General features: G+C 39.5%; 1 protein-coding gene across 2 annotated transcripts in view; it reads left to right on the top strand.

Annotated features, from left to right (window-relative positions):
* LOC106708409 (visual system homeobox 2) overlaps positions 1–22,666 on the top strand; it is a 77,979-nt gene that overhangs the window by 43,205 nt on the left and 12,108 nt on the right. The gene's annotated exons all lie outside the window — the stretch shown is intronic.

Here is a 22,666-nt window from a genome sequence, read left to right as displayed (position 1 = left end):
GTGAGTCGCACTCACTCTATACCTCAGCTTTACAAATGTTAATGCGAGAATGTCTATTAATTTAATCTACCTATGTCACCACCAAATTGTGAACCTCGCCCGTTTGTGAAGTCTTAAATTTCTACTTAAAATGTAATTTCATTTTTTATGTAACGTGTAAAAATTACTTCCTATCTTCATGTGTGTTTTTTAAATATTTAAATTACAACATTTTTTTTAATGAAATCGTTTTCAGCTCCTCATAGTCCCAGGATAAATAACAACTACGTCAATTTTTCTTTCAAATTCATTTTATTTTTAATTTTACAGAAAAAATTCTGATATTTCTTACTTGTTTATGTAAAAAATCACGCTATTTAATTATGCCAATTTTATAAGTAATACTATCGAAGTAGGTTTTTACCTCAAACAGGTAGATACGACTGTATTACGAAAGTTAATACGTCTGTTACTACAATAGAGTGTTGTACTTAATAGATCGTTTTGTAAGCATTGTGTGCGGACGATTTGCTTGAAGAAGGAGCGCGTAATTGGATTAGCGGCAAAAAGCTGCGGTGTCGGGTAGCGCCCGCCGCTAGAGGCCGCCTCAGTCCGCCCGGCGCTGCGCCCGCGTCACAACACGGTCACCACGCTGCACTGCCTTGACAGTATCAGTCCTGCTGACGAGATAGTTATTAGCACTATAGTTTTAGTAAAATAACAGACTATAAAAAATATTGGAATAAATGAAGGTCAAGGATTTAAAAATAATTAACGTCCCTGGTATTATATTAAAGTGAGGATTTCCTCTCAAAAATTGCGAAATGTCCGTAAATGTAGCTATCTACTATAAATATAATACTATCCACACAAGCTTTTTACTATTTTAGAAGTTAACGCTTAATGGTTCAAAAACTGTCTGACGTTATTTAGGGAATATCCTGTTCCTTAGTATAATGATGGTCACAGGAGTTGCAAATCGATGTTGTGGTGAATATGACACCCGGGCGGGGCAACGTGATACTTTACGCGAGGACCCGGCACCCGAGACCCCGGGACCCGGCAACGATTCGAGGAAGGAAGCTTCCCTTACCTTGTATTGTTCGCCTTCGCCCCGTCAGCTTAATTTCCCGTCGATTTATGGTTTGACAAATACTCTCCTCTACGTCAACGTTTTTATCGTTAATTCTCAATTGTAATGCGAGCTAGTATTGTGCACACGACGGAGACGATTAGAGAAATAATTGTGCTAAGAAAACATCAGAGTTATAACCCCAAGTTAAGTTTGATTCGTTCAGTAAACATGTCAACCCTTCTGATAAAAATATGTGAGATATTCGGTTGCAATTCATTTCATTTTCTAAATCATAATATTGTGTTCCAACTTGTCTATACAATAAACAACAAAGCTCAATGCGTGCTAAGAAATTAAGTGAGGTCTCCTGAAATAGGAACAGATAATGATCCTATGATCCCTATGATTTTATGTAGTTACTAAAACTCTTTAGTTTAAAATTGTAATAAGTGCAGTTCTGTAAAATACTAGCAGTCACCCGTAAATCCGTCCGCGCGGAATTAAAAAAAAACTATGTTCTCCATCTGTGCCAAATTTTATCAAGATCCGTTCAGCCGTTCCGGAGATACCTTCCTTGGGACTGGCTGATTTCAGTTTTGTTACAATTCAACTTTACAACCTTACGCGTAACACACCGGTCGTCTTGTAGGTACCTGAACTTCGCTCAATATGTCAGTATAGTGTGCAGGAAAATACAATGTAAATAACTTGTAATATTTTAATTATAGCCTGTGTCACTCTCCTCCTTAATGGAATGATTGTAAACAACAGTGTGTTATGGTGCAGGCGAAGCGCGGTGTCGACGGGCAGCCGCAGTCCACGTCGGAACATTACCGCCACTTGTCTCGTAATTACTTCAGCTACAATTGTAATTATTATTAATAGTTTTTCCGAGCGTCGACGGTTGCATACGCCGCCTGCCCACGCCGCGGGAACACAAACACGACCCCGCGAGCCTCCCTACGCACGAACCACCCCACCCCACCTCAGCCCCTGCTCGCCTCACCCCGCGCACTCCTCACGCTTTATGAAATTTTCATTCGAAAGGCATTTGTACGATGTAAAGTAAACTCTAATCAGAGCGTGCAGAGCGTATCAGCTGTCGATAGGCCTGGCTCTGGGGCGGCAGGCTGCGCGCTGCAGCCCCCAAGGCGCATTGTTTAGGGCGCGTGGTGCGCGGGGGGCGCGGGGTGGTTTTGAGCGATGGCTTAATTTCGGTATAATGGCCTGCTAGAGATTAGGTTTCCCGACCGCTTCGTTACCGCGCCCCCCGCTGCCCCCTGCTGCCCCCCGCTGCCCCCCGCTGCCCCCCGCCCTCCTCACCCCGCACACACTCTAATTACCAATTAGATATGACATTCGATATCTTATATCTTTCTCCTTGAATCATCTACATACGTAGGTATGTATTATATATTTACCAAATAACAATTTATTTCATGTACAATTATAACAGATTATGTATAACAAAATTACAAAATATGACAAAAGGATTATGAAATAAGTAAAACAATTTTTTTTCTAGTACATATTGGAATTTAATCTTTGAAGTATTTGCAAAAAACCATACTTGTTGCAATATAATTACCGTAACCTATAATTGAGTCAAACGTTTAAACAGTGAGATATCAAAGTACAGTCTCAGCCCATAACTGAATTGACATCACTTAATTTTGTTGATATTTCTCACTCACAAACTAGGAGTATAGTAGAGTAGTCATTCAAACCATCGATAATTGCGGACGTTTCCCCCTCATCCCGCTCGCCCCCCGGCAGCCCCCTTGAAGCCAACGGCTCCTGCTAATCATTACCCGCGCAGGCTGCGTGCCGAGGCCGGCAGCTCGGCTGGCGCAGTTCGTGTGCAGTGCGGCGCCATCTAGCGGCGGCGCGCGCTCGTCGCCATGGCGACCGAGCCTTCATTGCCCACTTCATCGGCGCGCGGACGTGTCGTAACGCAGCAAGTGCCCGCCGCGGCCACTCGAATATAAATCTTAATTCGTACACACTTGAAACTATTTCAGTGCACTCGGCGGCCGGTGTATGTGGCCAGCGGGGCGCGCGGTCGGGCGCCGGCGCCGCCCACCGGGCCGACATGGCGGCGGTGGCGGAGCGTCTTTTTGCGCGTGTTTTGTCCGCGGCGAGCCGTGTTTATGAGATCCTCTTAGTTTTGACACGTTTGTTATGTTCTTCCCCACTAACACGCTAACACGACAGACTTTTGACTGTCGTAAAGTGTTTTTTTTATGAATAGTTAGTATGTTGTAGTGTATGGTTGTTGTTACGTGTTGCCAGTTCGTTTCTTTATTGGGCGTCACCCTCGCCTCGCCTCCTAACAAAATACGTGTTACTGATCTTGTTTACTGACACTTGATTTCTTTTGAGATTCAAATCAAAGCAATACCGAGTTGCGTATTGTTTTAACCTTATATTATCTATAATAGTTTTTGGAACGAAGTTCCTTATCGCGCGTTGTGAAAGGGGGCTAGACGGAAAAAAATCTTACGAAAAGTTGTCACGACACTTTTTGCTATAGTAAGTATGTTAACGACGAATGAGCGCTACTTCACCATGGCAACGACATGACAATATATAACGAAAATTCATAGAAATAAAATGTACTTCTTCACACCTCTCAAGTTTTTTTATACTTAAATTACGTTAGAAGTAATATACCCAAAGTTGTGTCATAACTTCTGTCAAATCCTTATTATTTTGAATTTAAAAAAGTTGACCAGATTACTACTACTAATAAACTAATTTGAAATAAAGACTTTCACGCTTGCTGAAATTAAAGAAAGTCATTTCCAAATGTCGTGTAATCGAAAAAAGAAGATACTATGTTATCTATCAATAATAAATAAACATTTTGTTATGATGTTGCTCAGAGCAAAAAAATAAAACCACAACAAAAGCTTGAAAAGTCATAGATAAAATATAGGTCTAGCACCTAGGTACACTATACAAGTTAGTTCAACTTAGGATTCGAGTCCAGTCCAATTCTAGGTACGACAATTTTTTATGGATCCATCTTACGATGAACAACCGATTTACCTATACAAAAAAACTACTAAAATCAGAGAAATTAAAGCCGTCAGTAGACATGAGTTGACGATAACGCATTGGACTAATGTGGCAAAGTGCTAGTTTAACATGACACCCTGTAACTCCCCCATCCCCTACCCCCGGACCGTCTGCCGGGCGGCGGCTCCTTTGAACTTACAATACTAATGCTCCTACAAAATTTTCATGATAACAAAGGCAAATGAAAACACACGTCTGTCCCCTCCCGCATCCCCCCCCCCATACCCTCGCCCCCGTACATTCCCGCGCATTAATGTCCATTAATAATGAAAGTAGCGGTGTCATTTTAACAAAGAAACATGTCTTATTAGGTAGATAAAAAATTGCCAAATAAAATTAACCAAAGCTTCGCTTAACTTTTTTACTTGTAGTAACTAGGTGTAGCCAGTAAATCTGTTCGCGTTGAAATAAAAAAGCAGCCTATGCACTATCTCACGTTTTTCCCTATTCCAAATTTCATTCAGATCCGTTTACCCATTCAGGAGTTATGTGATAACAGATATCCATCCATCTAAACTTTCACATTTATAATATTAGTAAGACTTATCGTCGGTTTCTGAGACCAAAAACCCCGTTTAAAACCAATGGTTAGTTGTTAAACTTGTAACATAATGAAGGCTTCTATCGTACTTGCAACATACAGTAGCATTAAACTGTGTGAACTGTGACACAATACACGTCTAATAATAACCCGGCCACCGGAAGTGGCGATAAAAGCTCCGTCCGGCGCGCGAGCCGCTTCCGATTGGATTGCAGCAGCGCCCAGGGCACCCGCCGCCCCCCGTCCGGCACCCCCTGCGCCCACCGCACGCCCACCACACCCCCGCTATACCTCAATCAACAGCCACTTAATATCTTCGTCCCTTTCATGTGAACAGCCTTTACATATATGCTTATTGAATTTCCTTAACATCAAATAAATATTCATTGGCCATGCTGGACTAGCACCTTCACATCTACGGCATTTTATTATGACTGGAACTATGTTAATAGCTACAATTGTTACAAGTTAGTGTTAGAAAAAAAAAATCGACTTGACTGAGTGGTTACGACTTTCAATAGAATTTAACAAATATTTATTAATTTAATTTTCCATTTGAGGTTAAAATATAAAGCCTTTATTACTTTAACCGCATTTCAATATAAATTTATTGATATAAAGGAACAGTTTGTTTCCTGTTGTCCATATCTATTAATATTCATTTTAAAATATAGTCATAAGAACAACTGTACTTCCGAGCTGTAGCTACCTCAGGATACGGGGATGAGTAGACAGGGGCGGGTGAGGAGTGGAGGATGTCCGGCCGAATTTATCAATTAGCATGCAGCCCGGCGGCGGGCCGGCCGGACGCTGCAGCTTTCAGCCTCCAATTCCCCAATTACCTACTACCTGAAATTGTGCACTTGTGAGCACGTGTTATTGAATGTTAAATTGGTGTATAGATGGTGTTCATTTGCAATTATGGAAGCAATCTTTATATATATTAAGTAAAAAGTAAGTTAAAGACTTGTTTGCTGTCGTTGACTTCTTGTTGTCTACGCAGAGCGGACCAAATCTGGATAATATCTGTCACAAAATGGATCCTTAATCATGTTAAAATTTACTCAAAAAGTAGCACAAAAAGAAATACAATTGTAAAATTTCAACAATCTTATAGCAATTGATACAGAAACTGTTACAATTAGTTACTTCTGTTCTTCTTTCAGAGTTAGACTACTACCACCTGATCAGCTTACATTAGCAATTAAGTAGACTATTGAATACATTAGCTGACTTGTCTTATAACCATTAATTAACATGTAAACATATCCAGTAATTGACCCCTCGCGTCTGTCTGGTGGTCGCTTGAGTTTGAGACCGGTGTCCGCAAAGCCGGAGTTCATTCTGGTGTTTCGGACGCAAGTGGTGCGGATGCAGGGGGCGGGGGTTGTAATCCCCGCGACGAGCCGCACCATCACGACCAGACACAAGTGGTCGACTTGATTAAAATGCCGTATGTCGCCACTTGAAGCAACGTATTATTTGTGTGTTCAATTTGCACAAGTATGTTTTTGTTTATAATGTCTATCTTGTTTAGTTTTACTACGATTGTTGCATGTTACAAACATATGGGATTTATAAATAGTGATATTTCGATTCTATAGGTAAACAGAATCCTAATTTTGCCTCCACCTAATTTTGAAATCTGTACAGTCAGGTACGCCGCGGGGTATTATTATCGTCAAAAAACTAGCTAAAAGGACTTTTTTATAATTTCTAACCATACCATGTGCTTCTTCTATTGTTCCTAAAAGTCCTAAAAGCAAAAAAATAAATTATAGTCTATATGAACGAAACGAGTTCATTCATCTATCTTTGCTTGCCATTTTATAAACATAAAAGTCACCAAGAAAAACATTATCGAGCCCTTGTACAATTTAAACGTCTTATAATTAGATATATCTAAATGACTATTCATTAAATAGCCACAACAATGTCGGATACAAGGGAAGGGACCACGCGGCCGCCTCATCCGATTATCGGTGATTTATCTGCGCTCTCCATCTGTAATAATCAATTTATGAGATAAACTATAAATTATCACATTACCAACTTACGCAGTACACCACAATCGCCTCTATTGCCCTGACAAAAGGAGTACAGTAGCGTGGCAGAGTCCAGGCAGCATAGATATCGGCGCGCCCTCTGCGCTCCGAGCAGAGCCGATCCCCTAATTTCTAATAATGTGTCGGCTCAGTGGCTCAAAACTTGTATTTGTTTGTTCCGTGATGCTCGTTTCAAAGAGGGGTTTAGGATTTTAAGAACTTCTTTTAAGTTGAAAATAATTGATTATTTTTTTCAATTTGAAAAGATGTTTCAGTAAAGGCATGTACAATTTCCCTTTCTTCTTTTTTTTAATTGGGATACACGCTTCTTATTGAAATAATGTAGCATGAAAACCTGTTTACTTATTATTGAAAGTTAAGAAAGTGAAAAACTGACATAATGCCCTCGCAAACTGTCCTTTACAAGAGCAGAAATTTTGAGAAATAATTCAGTCTTCCATTAGACTATGTTCTAACTTGAATTAAGAGACAAGGCTGATCGTCTGATGAACTCTGTATACAATATACAGTTCGTGTATTAAACTATTTATTCTTCAAGTATTCAATGTTACATTATACATCTATTTATTGACATCAGTCTGGTAAATGTTTTCCTGCGGACATTAGCCAGTAGTTCTCCACAATTACCGCGTCTTTGTTTACATCTATTAAGAGCACAACACCGCGCTATAGACTCATCCCCAAGTCATCCCTACATTCACCCCGACACATTCATTTTGGTCGCATCATTTATCTGCGCGATCTCTCGCTATAATTTTATTAACTACCCTAATGCGACTTTATTGTGTGCCTCGTTAAATATTTATGTGAGAATAGCGACGATGTGCCAACGGGGGTGTTTTAAGGCATTATCCATTAGTTGACAGTAATTTTAATATTAAATATAAAAGCTGAAGTCATAAAAAAACGTTAACTTAAACATGAAACAATATTTTTACAATATATAATTAAAAAAATAAAAGTATAACCCTTTTAAAAAAAGGACTTTATTTATGTCTGTAATTGCTCTGAAGCGAAAAAATATCTATTTTCATATCTATAACCGGAGTCTATCATCAGACTCCGGTTACCATTGAAAGACAAACTTCTCGTAAAGACGATTTAAACCAGCCCAAACTTTTATTGCTTCCAGCTCCTTCATCAGATTAGCACCATGTTATCATAATATTACATTGTCACCACATTAACGCACATATGCAAAATTTCATCTCAATAGATAACCCAGAAGTTGATTAAATTGCAACATTTGATCACAAACATCGGCACAGATGAAACTAACTAAAAGCTTTTAAAAAGAATGTGTTCGTAATAGGAACAAAATTCAAACTGAAGACCTACTCATATAATTTACTTTTAAAGTACTTAGTAGGTATAAATTTTGTTTTTTAATCTTGTAACATTTTAAGCTTTGCTAATAAAATCAGACTTGAAGGATATTAAGGGACTAAATCACCAAAGAAATCCTAATAAATCAAATATATTTTTATGACATTTGTTTACAAGCCACAACACTGGCCCCTCGTCGGCTATCTGTTGCCAAATTAAGTTAAAAGACAATAATATGAGCGATGATGTTGAGTGCGCCGCGCCGCTAACTCGCTGTAACGATCATAAGCTGCATGTGTCCGCGCGTGCGTCACTTGTGCCTCACCGAGCTCTGCACTTCGCCAACACTATTTGTATTCGTTATGCATATAGTAAGCAACACACAACAATGTCACAGAATATACAACTTACTCCCACTTGTAATAGTTGTCATTTTCGTATATTCTACTCGCAATAAAAGCGATTATTGTTGTCACTTTTTAAAAGTTTAATTTGATTTAGTACAAAGTGATGTTTTGAAAAATGTTTCCGAATATTTTACAATACATTTGCTTCGTTCACAACAGTGTTGTTTGTTAAGTGTTTCGTATTAAATCCTCTTATAGTTTAGTCAGCAATTTTAAATTTGATCAGCTTGTATATATTTTCTAGAATCACATATAATATTTACGTTGTCTAGGTTTTGTGTGTATTACCTGCCTTCAAATACAAACGAAATTTAACAAGCTCAAAACACTACGGCTAATGCGGTCAGGCGAAACATCTACTGAGCCGAAAATAACTAAAATTAGTAATTATCTTTGGCAAATTAGTTTGCAGTATAATTGGTGTGAGCGAGCCGGCGCTGTGCGGCGGCCGCTAAGCCCCCGCTAACGAGCCGCGCGCACGCACCGCACACCGCTTCACTAGATTTATACACACATGAAACGCTGATAAACTATAACATTCTTATGTGTTTAACTACAGACAGTGCACAGCCAAGCTACAATGTCCGAATTCTTGAATATATCATTAATATAACGACGAATATAAGTGGTCGTAGTATAACTTCAAACCGTTTGGCTCTATCCTAGTACAATGCTTCTTCTACGTATTACCTTGATTCGTTTCGCTTTTCTGTAAAAAAAATAACAAAGTTACTTATCGCTTTTCTTGACTAGTACGTGCCCAGTTTGATCTTTCATAATTTCATATTATTCCCCTCACTTCTGTAACATTAATATCTCTATAGATCCGTTTAACTCAATGCAAAACTTGTTAATCTTGTTTGAAACTCGTGTCGACATCATAATTATCAGCTAGATTCGTGACTTTTGAGTTGCAGAGCTAATATCGGTCGTCAGCGACTGCCTCGGGCGATGTCGCGACGTGGGCGATGTTGCGACGTGGTGGATACATATAAAGTAGCAGATGAGCGGCGGGCACGTGGCGGCCGCTCGTTACCACGTAATGAGGGAAGGTCGCACCCCCCCGCGGCGACTAACGCGCGCATTTACAGCTAACGATACCCCAATAGGTGGTGGGACGCGGCCAGCTTAGCCATTCGATTGTTAAATAATAGATGTTTTTATCTATTGCCCGCGGACTCGGCTTGGGAAACCCTGCGAACTGTATTCATAATACCAAATGCATTATTTACTAATAATATTATAGCATAAGATTCCAACATATTAACACGACAACTTAAATGGTTTTTTTTTGTATAAAATTCAGGCCATTCTTCAAGTAAAGGAAACTTCCAAAGTCCTTTAAATACATACCTAAGATGAATATCGAAGAAATATCATAATATCGTTATAAAATCAACTTTCCTCTGACGTCAATGAAAATAAAAGAAAACATAATGATGTAATAACAATGGAGTATTTAACATGACAGTACAGTGAAGGAGCTGACAGTGCTGACCTCGTTGGAGATATGGTTATTTTTCTTCCAACCTTTGTTTAACCCATCCTTTGTTCCACGAAACAGTTTACAATATATTTAGTTGTGATCATCTTTTGTTGTGCCAACGACCCCTAATAAATATCTCGATCATTAAGTAATCAGCGACGTATCGTACGCCTGTGGCCACAAGTCGCACTCCGCGCCGCTGGTTTCGTGGCCCCGCCCGGCAGTCCGGCAGCTAACCGCGACGCCCACTCCGCTCCGTTTCTTATTAGATTTATTGGTTCTTTAGAAAAGCCATTTCTTTAATGATATCAAGTCTGCTATCAATTTTATTTAGTTCGGACAAGTGGCAGCACCGCCCCGACCCGCCCCGCCGACCATGCTGCACTTTGGATATTAATTTTTAAGGAGCCAAAGCACTTTTTATTAATTGATTCGATCACTACTTATATCGCTACAATATTGTCATGTATCAAAAAGATTAAATGTACATAGTTTATTTTCCTTGTAAAGAAAATTGATTCGTTACTGAAAATGTTTATGTCCGATGTTTATCAACGTCAGCTGTTTATTTTAAAAGATGTAAAATATGAAGGTAATGTATAATAAAGCTAATTAAATAAATAGTTGATTTAAAATCTTTGTAAAGAAGTTAAAGAAACTTGAAATCACTTGTTAAGTTGTCAATAGTCAGCGCGGACAAGTTTAACAGCGCCACCTGTCGATGGCGCGCGAGAGTCTTGCACTCGAGAATAGTTCGCAACTCTTTTGTTGTGATTCCATCTCGTTAGAGCTTCAGCTGGAGACTTTTCTGAACAACTTGCCAATAACATTCTTTAGCTAAGGAGAAAAATACAGATAATATTGTGGACTGTAGAAAAAAAACAAGGGGACCTCAAACATTTATGATAATGCTAAATTCAAATATATAATATGTTCATATTAATTTTACTTCAAAAACTACTGTTTTTATAGCAGTGCTTATAAAGTTTGGAGCAAGTGTTACGCCATCTACATCCGCCTGCTGAGCCTGCACGTAGCAGAGCGGAGCTACAACGCCATCTACATCCGCCTACTCGCCAGCAAAACGGAAGTCGTCGCTGATCAATCTTTAACGCCAACGATGTCGTCACATCCCGTGAATCTACCCTATATAAGCCGTTGCACTGACACCGCAAGTTCAGTTTTTATTCTGTCGTCGGAAGGTCAACATAACTTCAACTTCAATTTACTTAACTTATGAACTCAGAACCAACCACGCTGCCGGTTGCCTGCTTGTTGGATAAGTACTGATTACTGAGTCATTTCTGCCTTTTTGTCATTTTGTATTCGTGATGTTAGAATTACAAATCAATTTAAACTCTAGCCGTTGATAATTATTGTAATTTGAATTTGTGTTGAATTATTGATTTTGTGATAAAATGTAAAATCGCGTTGTGAAAGACATCTTTCATTATTTCATCTAGGACTTTTAATAATTCGCTTTAATAATTTCAGAAGTGGGATAGGATCCAAGTGGAGTGATTCTATCCAATTTGCTCACTGTCTAGTTGTTTGTATTTTCGTGAAAATAAATGCAAAGTGAAAAATGTCTGATTGTTACCGTGATGGTGATAATCGTTGTAGTCGCAACAAGTTGAATCGAGATCAGAATCGTACCAGTGTTCGCGAAGCATGGGTAGCGTGGACCAAGCCATGGATTCTACATGGGAATATGTGGGCAGTGAGACGCACGCGCTGTCTGTGTTTTTCACAGCATACAGGATTGTGGACGCGATCTATTCAATTTGTACTGCGGTAAGATTGGACCAATATTTTTATATTTCAAGTTTCATGCCAAATAAGTCAACATCAGACTTTTCAATTAATGTAAAGATGTGTCCTTTACTAAAGACTGAAATTGAATACCTCGATCAGTTTATTAGTGAGGGTCAGGTAAGGCCGAGCCGTGACAAGATTTTAGCCATTACCTAAGTCAGGCGGATGTCATTATATCTAGTCATTGATGCCCTTTATGAGTTCAGTTTGCTATGCTCCAGGTATTGTCGAGATACTCTGCGTTGCGTAGACTGCGGGTTACCCAACTGCAGAAGTGAGATAGTGAACGGACTGTGAGACGTTCTGTATCAGGAGATGCCTCTAGGGTATCTTCAGGATTGACGAACTGCAGGTTGCCATTATTATCATGTAGAAGACAATGACTGCAGGATTGATATCGTTTGTAGAGAGGATGTAAAACTATTACCGAATCAGGCGGTCCTAGTGTTAGTAGAAAACAGAGGTTTGTCTAGGGGAACTATTAGTACTCGACGAAGGTATTTTAATCTTGCAGGATGTGAATACATCGTACCCGCTACGATACTGGAGGGGTCTGGTGGCGTGGTAAAGGTTTACAACTTGGGCTTGGAGGACGTAGAATTCAAGGCGGGGCAGGTGCTTGTTCGCGGACAGAGTTGTGTGGAGGTATTGGGCAGAAAAGAAAACGAAATTGTAAGTCAAATTCTTTTATGTTTTTTTGGTGTAATTTTGATGTACATAAAGATGTGGCTGGCTCCGTACCGTGCTGTTTGAATAGTTCTGTTGGCTTCGTACCGTGCTGATCGAACATTTATGTTGGCTCCGTACCGTGCTGTTTGAATAGTTCTGTTGGCTTCGTACCGTGCTGATCGAGTATTTGTGTTGGCTCCGTACCGTGCTGTTTGAATAGTTCTGTTGGCTTCATACCGTGCTGTTCGAATATTTGTGTTGGCTCCGTACCGAGATATTAAAGTAGTTCTTCTGTCGATGTTAACGCTGTAGATTTGAGTAGAGATGTCGACCGTTCACTTTCGGTTGAGGTGGTAGGAGGAATGAGATTGAAGAATATCGATGTAGGCGAATTAAATATTTTCGATTTGCTTCAGTTATATGACCTCTTAATAAAACATCGCTCATCTTTTGTATCCGATACAAATGAATTAGGATTAACCAATTTAGCAGAAATTTACATTAAACTAAACACTGACAAACCAGTTTTGGCAATCTATGACCGTGGTACATATTATTCATTACTGACGCTTCCTCTAAATTTGTTATTGCTCTCTGAGTTCGAACCTTAAGTTCTGCTGAAATCATTTTAAATCTAAAAGAAGTTTTTAGTTTATTTGGCTACCCTTCCATCATAATATCTGACAGAGGTCTTGTATTCTTCAGTAGACACTTTAAAGATTTTCTCGTAGAACGACAAATCAAGCAGGTATTGGACTCTGTAGCAACGCGAGACGTTGAATCGGAGAGGTTGAATCGCACAATTTTGAAAGAGTTGAATGTAGCGAGTGAGGAGAACACGTGGGACTTGAAGCTGCCAGACATTGTTTTTGGTATTAACAATTCTTTGCATGATACCACACGCCACGCCCCCTTTAATCTTATGTTTAAACATAAAAGTAGGGTGTTGTCAGATATAGAAATTAGTGAAAATAATTTAAATTTAGATGAGTCCAGACTAACAGCTTCCAGAAATATTGTAAATAAGCAAAATAAGATGAAATCACGGTTTGATAAATCGAGGAAACGCAGTCATTCGTATAAAAAAGGGGATTTGGTGTTGTGGAGGAATCCAAAGAGTTGTGCTCAAGCAGGTATCAATAAAAAGTTAGATCCTTCTTATGCTGGACCCTATAAGGTGTTTAAGGTTCTCGGACATGATCGGTATATGATAAAAAGTGTGAAAGGTTTCAGAGGTTATAAACACTTTAATACCGTAGTTGCTGTAGACTCGCTGAGACCTTATATTGGTGCTATAGGGTCAGATACTGAGGCTGATAATGATAGTGAGCTTGATACAGAAGATCTTATAGATCTTCTAGAAAGTTAACTGTGTACTAATGTGTTTCGTGTGGTCACTCAATTACAGGATGGCCGAGCTGTTACGCCATCTACATCCGCCTGCTGAGCCTGCACGTAGCAGAGCGGAGCTACAACGCCATCTACATCCGCCTACTCGCCAGCAAAACGGAAGTCGTCGCTGATCAATCTTTAACGCCAACGATGTCGTCACATCCCGTGAATCTACCCTATATAAGCCGTTGCACTGACACCGCAAGTTCAGTTTTTATTCTGTCGTCGGAAGGTCAACATAACTTCAACTTCAATTTACTTAACTTATGAACTCAGAACCAACCACGCTGCCGGTTGCCTGCTTGTTGGATAAGTACTGATTACTGAGTCATTTCTGCCTTTTTGTCATTTTGTATTCGTGATGTTAGAATTACAAATCAATTTAAACTCTAGCCGTTGATAATTATTGTAATTTGAATTTGTGTTGAATTATTGATTTTGTGATAAAATGTAAAATCGCGTTGTGAAAGACATCTTTCATTATTTCATCTAGGACTTTTAATAATTCGCTTTAATACAAGTGTTATTTTATGGCATTATAAGATAATTTATGTATAACAACCCCATTAAAAATCCGCGCCACCAGCGCCCCCTGACCGTGCACAACACTTTGTTAAACAAATGATAGTGTTACAGTGAGACGACGGCGACGGACCCACGCGGACTCTCATTGTCTGATCCCGCACATTACAATGGCAGCCCCATGTTACAACCTATACCATAATAATCACTTATGAATATAATAATACATGCAAAAACTTATTTCCGGAGAACTTTATTGAATGAGTTCATTTTTTATCGTAAATTCTACTGGATAATGTGTCATGATAAAGAGTAATCTTATAGTAATTGAAAATAGATCACGATGCAACTTGTCTGTCAATGAAAAGAACCCAAACGCAAATTGTTGCAAGGGTTAATAATCCGATAAAATGATATAGATAAAGCGACGGTTAAATAAAACTTGTTAATCCAATTACTTGACGGGAAAGAAATGGGCCGTCGCAAGAGAGCTCTCGACCGTTCAGGAAGAAGCGAGTAAATAATTCTACCGTAATCCTTCTAGATGGCCGCCGTCGCCGCCGCCGCCCGCTGTCGTTGTTGTTAAGATACCGGATAATACAGATTAAATAGACCGTCACCGGTAAATAAAGTCCGGTTCGCGCACAACCGGTAATCGAGTTGTTGTGCTTCGAGCGGGGCGGGGCAAGGGCGACTTGATTTGTGTCCCCGCAGTCACGGCGTCTACGTCTAACTTCTACGTATCACTCGCTAACCGGATTACCTCGGAGACTGAATTGCTTTTTATTGCTTATGTTTTTAAAAGCTATCATCTTACTTCCCCCTTCCCCCACACCCGCACCGCGAATCTGACATCTCGGATCCTGACGTTTATTGTGTTTAATGTAACGGCGTCTCTTCCCAAATAAGTACGTGTCATAAATATCATTCAGTACGCATGGTCACAACATACAAGTAACTTTACACTAGCAGAAGTTATAAAAGCCGCGCTCGATTAACTTCAACATAACTCAGGGAACGTCAGAGAATGTCTTGAAATCTCTGTCACAAATAAATTCTTGCAATTTTGTTTACAAAGCCTTTTGTCAGTATTAAAAATGTGCTCAAAATAAGACCCATTTATTTAAGCTTTATGAGGCAAAAGAACACAAAATGTCCGCACGTAAACCTTTCTTGTAAGCAATAGATGTTCAATTTGTTTGTGTTAAGAAAACACGGCACAAAAGACACGTCGTCGGGTCTAGTGTCGGAGCGACGGGACTCGGGACACGTGTCCGGGTGGAGTGAGAAGAATCGTCTTGAAAGGGCTCGTGAATAGTTTTGTGGTCCAACAAGATCCCGTGGGCTCTCCGGCCGGCTCGAGAACCGTCCAATTTGAAGGCTCTACCGCACCTCTCCGCAAATTGGAGGACCAAACCTTTTCAATTTTTAACTTGTGTATGCCCTCACCTCCAATTTGCGAGGACAAGAGTTGTATTTATGCCTTTATAGACGAGACGATCTCACGACTACTGGAAAATGGATCTCAATTGACTTCTCAGTCAGTGTACACTTACTTATTTCACGTATCCAATTACGAAGACACTTCGCCTACACGCAATCTAATTGATTTCGGTTTAAGAACTAAATGGCGAATATGAAAAAAAATATATCACACAGTGATAGTTATTACATGTTTCGAAAAACTGTTGTGATATTGTAATGATGTGATAACTATGTCTCTTAAGAAAATAACCAACTAAATCTAGTCATTCCAGAAACCAATTTCAATTGTGTAAAGTAGTGACGTTCCACAACGTCTAATTTGAAATTGTTAAAGAAAAAAAAAGATAATAAATTAATTTTGTTTAGAAAAGGTGTGGAGATGGCAGGTAAGGGTTTCCTAAATAATCAATAGGATTGGCCCTCGGCGGCGCCAACGCTCGGGCCCCGAGTAACTAGTTAGTAACGTTTTTGCCGCCTCGAGCAATGTGTCGGAATTAGACCTTTTAAATAAACACTTATAATGACGACGAGGTGAACTAACAAACAGAGATATTTGTTTTGTGCCTTACCAAATCATTCATCTCATCAAAATGTTTCTTATTAGGATAAGAACGGGCAAGACGGTTCAACTAATGTCTGATTTTAAAATTAATATGTAATCCAAATTAACAAACATTCTCTATTTTAATTGTATCCTACTATAGTTAATAAATGTTATGTACTATAGTTTGACGACCAAATAAAATTATCAAAATGTATTTTTTTCATGAAAATTAAAAAAAAAAATTAAAAACATAGAATGTATCTGTTATGCTCTTATACAGGGAACAAAATTATTATTTTTTTCATAACTGAAAAGATAACTTAACTATCACAATAATTTTAGTTACTTCACTAGCCGCAATGTCTGCTTCGTACGTACAATATTTGTCTCTTTTTAACAATTACTCCAACAATGAATTGACGTATTCCTTTTGCCCGACATCTACATTCTGCCCGTCCGTAACCTAGGTTACAAGTATACCTATAGAAAAGTAAAAAAAAGATAGACTTGCTATCGGATAATACTTAATATTCAACGTTCTTTTGATGCTTATACAAAGAATGATGCATATTAACGCCTTATTATTTGAACATCGTTGGTCGACATGCGAGCGGCCGCGACGCCGACACCTTCACTAATGAGCGTGTAGCCGCTCTTACAAACATAACATTATCACTCACAAACACATGCTTAAACCATTTTGATCCTTATTGCAAATACATAAGGAGCATGTATAGAAATAGGAACGACATTTGCAGCCGGTGCAAGTATAAAGGAATGACACGGGTCGCATCCGAGCGTCAAGAGGTTTAGAGAGAAAATAAACGCGTAATTATTGTTAGTGGGCCGAGGCTGAGGGCTTCGCGGAAGACGTGTGTGGCCGCGACAGCCTTTTGTTGGGCCTCGGGTGCGCCGCAAGAGGGCGCTGCACAGTCTGTAGACACATTGCACAGGATATTTCGTGGTACATAAGCAATAGACACCCGTTAATGAAGTACTCCAAGTAAAAAATAGGTAGGTGCATTGAAAATACATAAGAACGTGAACTCGATTCTAACAAGGGAACATCGATGTTTAAATTCACTCTGAACCTATAATACAATACATTTCTCCAACTCACGCACTTAAACAACTGCACTTCCTTTTCCTAATTCAATTGTTTAGTTTACGCCAGCCGCCGACAAAATACGTCAGGCTGTTGACAGCTCTAATTGGGTCTTTATTATTTCTGTATGAAATGACCGTTACATAATGACGTCAAAGTTTACATAGTCACGGTCCGATACACAGAAATGCTCGCATCCGGCGGACTGAGGCCAGCAGTGGGAGTGGGGGAGGAGGGGGCAAGATGGCCGCACAATGCAATGACAGCAAGCGGCATGACACGCTGGTTTGTTGCAAATTTCACGTCTCGCCTCCATAATAACTTGTTACACCACGCACTAGACGTTAAACTGTTGTATACAATAGTAATTTGCCGTGAAGATGCATCAATCATCTCTCAAGTGATCACTCTGACGGACTATTTCTGCACACGAAGAACTAAGGATGAGAAGTCTCGGTTAGAATGGAAAATGTTCTAGTGCCTTATAGTTAGAAAGACCAGCTAACTCTAAAGACAGCACGAGCTAAGATTCTTTTTTCGTATTTCTAAAAGATCAAGTTTAAAACTTTTTTATTTATCTACTTTGATATACGATGATGCTAGAAAAAAAGGCATAACAACTACGTCATGATTGACACAAATAAGCGTTTGGGTCTAAATGTAATATTGACACTGTATCGTGTAAAGAGTACAATAGTTAAAAAGTGTAACATCTAAATAAACAAGCGACTAATGCGGGGCACACAATAATGAGCCTGATTATGTTGGCACAAGTGCGACAGGCCGCATTCCTGTCTCTGGGCCCCAACCAACCTCGCTGTCTGTCTGTTTGTCGAATTATATCGAGATATTTGCTTATCGTTACTGCGTCGTGTTCTCGCTTACGAATGCTAACTCAATAACTCACAATTACAATTTACTTACAATTTAAAACATATAGTTATTTCTGTTTTGTCAAAGATAATGACAAGGATGACGATATGTTTTATACAGAGATTTAGGTCTCAGAAGCATAGGGTAAAACAATCTAGAACTATGTAAACAATAAATCGATTTTGTTTTACTAAATTAGTGACTTATTCAGTTTTTAAAAATGACTAAATTAATTCTGCAATAAATTACTTATAATTTCTCGTAAGAAAGATTTTATAATATGACCTTTACATTTATTTAAATAAATTCGATAAAGCGATTTTAAAACTATAAAATGATATACATATAAGATTCAATTCTACACCGCACCGTATCCGTAATCTGTATTAAATCCGATATAATTATGTTGACGTCAGCACAACTGCACGAATTGATTCGCAATAACACAACGCAAATCCTCGGCCAGATATGATAATCCCGTCCGCGGTCGCGCCGGTAATTAAAAAACATATTAAGGATATGTTCATGTCTCACCCCCACCCCTCGTCATCCCGCACCCTGCGCATTTCCCCCGCACTCGAGTTAGCCGAGAGCCAAATTATTGGATGCTGGTCTTCATTAATTTAAATCTGCACATCCTTCGGTGGGTTTTTATTGGATTTCTAAAGAGCTGTAGGTTATCTTTATAATTTAATATATGTGGATCTGGGGTGAAGATTTATAGATATTGTCGTGTCAGCGGTATCCTAAGGGAGAGTCGTGTTAGCGGTCAGTAAAGGGTGTTCTTTGTACCGAGTTTGTCAGCAAAATGTTATTTATTTAAGCCTTTATCATGAAGTTATAATGTCAAGAAAAAAAGTATAATAGACTAGTAAGCGAGCAAATTGACAAAGTTAACGTTTGTACCGAAGCAATAGAATGCAGATAGTTAATCGTATCTTTAAGTCGACTGACTGCGCAGTTTGGTAACGAGCGGGTGATGGCGGGCGGCAATGGTGCGGGCCACGAGCGGCCGCGATTACGTCAAATAAACACGGCGCGACGCGGCGGTGATTAGACGTGACGTTGACGTGACGGGTCATTATCTGCCGGACGCGAAACGCTTATTCACGCCCGATAGTTGACCTGCGCTACCACCTGCCTTCGGTTTAAAACACGAGCGTTAGCGGAAACCCTTCAAAGCTGTTAATTGGTCTAAGTTATCGTTTATTTTTTCTATCTACTGCCTACAACACCTTTATATATATGTATATGTATACAATGAAATATATGTATGTATTCTGGTGCCCATTTTTCAAAATTATTATTAACCTAAGTTTTCTCAATAAAGTTTTCATTTGGTGTACTCTTGAAACTAATTTTAATCATAACTTAAAAAATTTAACATATTAAAATTTTTGTGTAATATACATCTAATTAATAAATATTATGTAGTATATTTAAAAAAAGACAATTTCACATCGCACCGCTTTCGCACAAGCCTTGCACCCACGATCAGAAAAAAGAGCATATAATTTGTTCGCGCTCCTGTTTATTCCCGGCCGCTGTCAGAAGCTATTCTTCTTGTTAGCGCCATATGTTTTTTTTTAAGTTCCACCATCTCCGTTGTCACTGCACCATGACTGCTACTTGCAGTATCCTGCAGTGGCTTCACGAACACTTAAATTGCTCAATCATTTGGTTCCCTTGTAATATATGATTATAGTCGAATACGGCCCATAATAAGCAAAAAACTTGTATTGTAAGATTGACATAACGACAATCCGAATCTTAAGGCAACACTTTCTACACCGTGTTTAAGAAAACAAATACATTGTTGTGTTTTGTTGTACTCCTATGTTCAACGATTCTCCTGGAGGACTTCACTGTCAAGGAACTGCAGTCAATGAAGTTGTTTGAGATAAATAGGTGGATCACAAGAAGTTCACAAGGAATATTGTTAAAAGACAACATAGATAGTCAGTAGAACTTCAGTTAATTATCTAAATATATAGATGACGCTATCTCTATTATAAAACAGTTTATTATGTTGCGGATTATCCTACTTTAAAAAGTCTCAGTTACAACTTTATAATACTGAGTGACGTGTAAGGCTCCATTCCATGGCTCGCATTAAAAAAATGTTTACCCTCTCGGCGTATTGATGTGGGCCTTTATAATACACCCTCGAGGATTAGAGTAAACGTCTTAGAGGGTGGCCGAGGGGGGCGCGGAGACGGTGTGGGGGTCGCGGGGGGTCGACGACAAAATTCAGTTATGAAAGTATGAAAATGCGACCGTATCGATTTTATGCGAGCCGCCGGCCGCGCTCTAAACTGAATGCCACCCAAAGTTACACATAACTAAGTTAGGCGTTTTATTTTTATGACAATTCGATATTTGGATATTCACTTATTGAAACACAAATATGTATATTTCTAGTTCTATACTAGTTATATACGTTAGCAGTACAATAGTATGATTTGTTAAAAACCTGCTGTCTAAATTAATATGACTCTCATAAATCTTCCAAGCCACTTTCCCCCTTCATAGGTATAACTGAATGTGTTACAAATAATCTAATACAAAAGACGGCAGTAATTACAGTAAGCGGCCGCTGTGGCTGGCGCAGGGCGTTCTGCCGCTGATTGCCGGCGACCTGTCGCTTGTCGCCTGTCGCCCGAACCAAGCATTAACCTATTGACTGATCGGAATGTGTTGGACGCACCCCAAATTGAATAATAACTTGTTAGAGCGAGCAGGCGAGGTGCGCGGGGTGTGCGGGGTGCGCGGGACGGCAGGAAGGCTTTGTGCGACAAATTGCCGCAAATTGTGAGCAGACGCGATCGCAACTCGATTATCCCGCGCCTGCAGCGGATTGGCCGCACGCCTTCCCTCCCCCAATGTCTCTCGCCCGCGCCAAGATGAAGAAATGAAATTATGCACTCTTGGTAAATAACAGCCTTTGTGCAATGTTCTGCCTTACCGGAGTCTTGTTTAAGTTGTCGCCGTCTCCGCGTCGGGCGGCCCACCACCGCCCAACCTTAGTACCTTATTCGACACCGCTGATCTGCGCAATTCCTTCAATGTAAGCCAATTTTTCATATAACTACTCTCTTACGGTTTAGTTTAAGTCACAAAACTGAAATTGCTCTGAAGGTGGACGATTAAAAATTATAAAAATGAGATGTGGTCAAAACTACAAATGATATTTTTATTGATGATTTCCATTTGGAACATAGATAGATACGTAATAGTTGAAATAAAATTACACAAACATATGTTCAATATCTTGTTATAATCATGTTAATACATTTAAGGCAATAAAATGAATTAGTTCCCGGCACTGGCGACGGCTCCCTCGGGACGCAATCGCTTAGCACCTTGATTGTAGCATTAGTGGATGTCGCGCGCCGCATTATCCCCTTTGTCCTGCTCCCGGTGGATTAGACGTGCCCCCCTGCCCCCGCCCTCGCCCCCAGGCCACCGGCAGGCACGACATCGGCCACCGGCGAATTAATTCTTTCTATTCAATAATACACTTTTATAATTCAATTTAAAGTTGCATGCAGTTCATGCTACGAAAACAATTAGTTAAGGAAAAAGTCATTTTAGTGAAGCTAGGTGTTGCTCGGAACATCTACATAAATGCCCGTTGACATAACTCGTTCTCAGTTGGCTGCAAATTAAATATTTATGCAAATGTGAACAGGCCGTGTCATCGAGTGATGTCATTGCGACATCTTGTGCAATCTCTATTTTTTTTTTACTACATAAGCTGGCAAACGACCGAGTGGTCACTTGAAGTGGCCAAAATAGCAAAGCGACCGCTGCCCATAGATATCCGCAATTTCAGATCCGTTGCTACCTCTAATTGACAGAGGAGGAGACGCACAGAAAGAGAATCTTTCCCCTTCCTATGCATTCCCCCCACCGTCATATCCACTTCCACTTCTCATCCTTTCCTTATAAGAAAAGAGTGGAAAGGGAATGTAAACTAAAATTAGGCCTCCGGCACCACACTCATCAGAAGAAACGCAGAATTGTTTCCACTTCACTCCTGTCTTCTAATCATCTACATTATCATCGCTATCGCATTATCATTTATTCTGAAAACTATTTCTTGAAATTGTTTCATATTCACACTTATATATTATGCTTGATGTCTGTGAAGAGGTCAGAGTGGGTCGTTTGTTAGCACTAAATCAAAACATTTTTTATAATCTGGCTCCTTCAATGTTAGTTCTTATAATTTGAAATTAAAATGCAACAATAACACATTACAAATAATGTGAGCATCATTGTAATTTATTAATGGGTT

Source organism: Papilio machaon, chromosome 14 (genome assembly GCF_912999745.1).
Source record: "Papilio machaon chromosome 14, ilPapMach1.1, whole genome shotgun sequence".
Lineage (NCBI taxonomy): Eukaryota > Metazoa > Arthropoda > Insecta > Lepidoptera > Papilionidae > Papilio > Papilio machaon.
The sequence above is the reverse complement of the archived record's forward strand: the minus strand, read 5'-3'. Positions and strand labels throughout refer to the sequence as shown.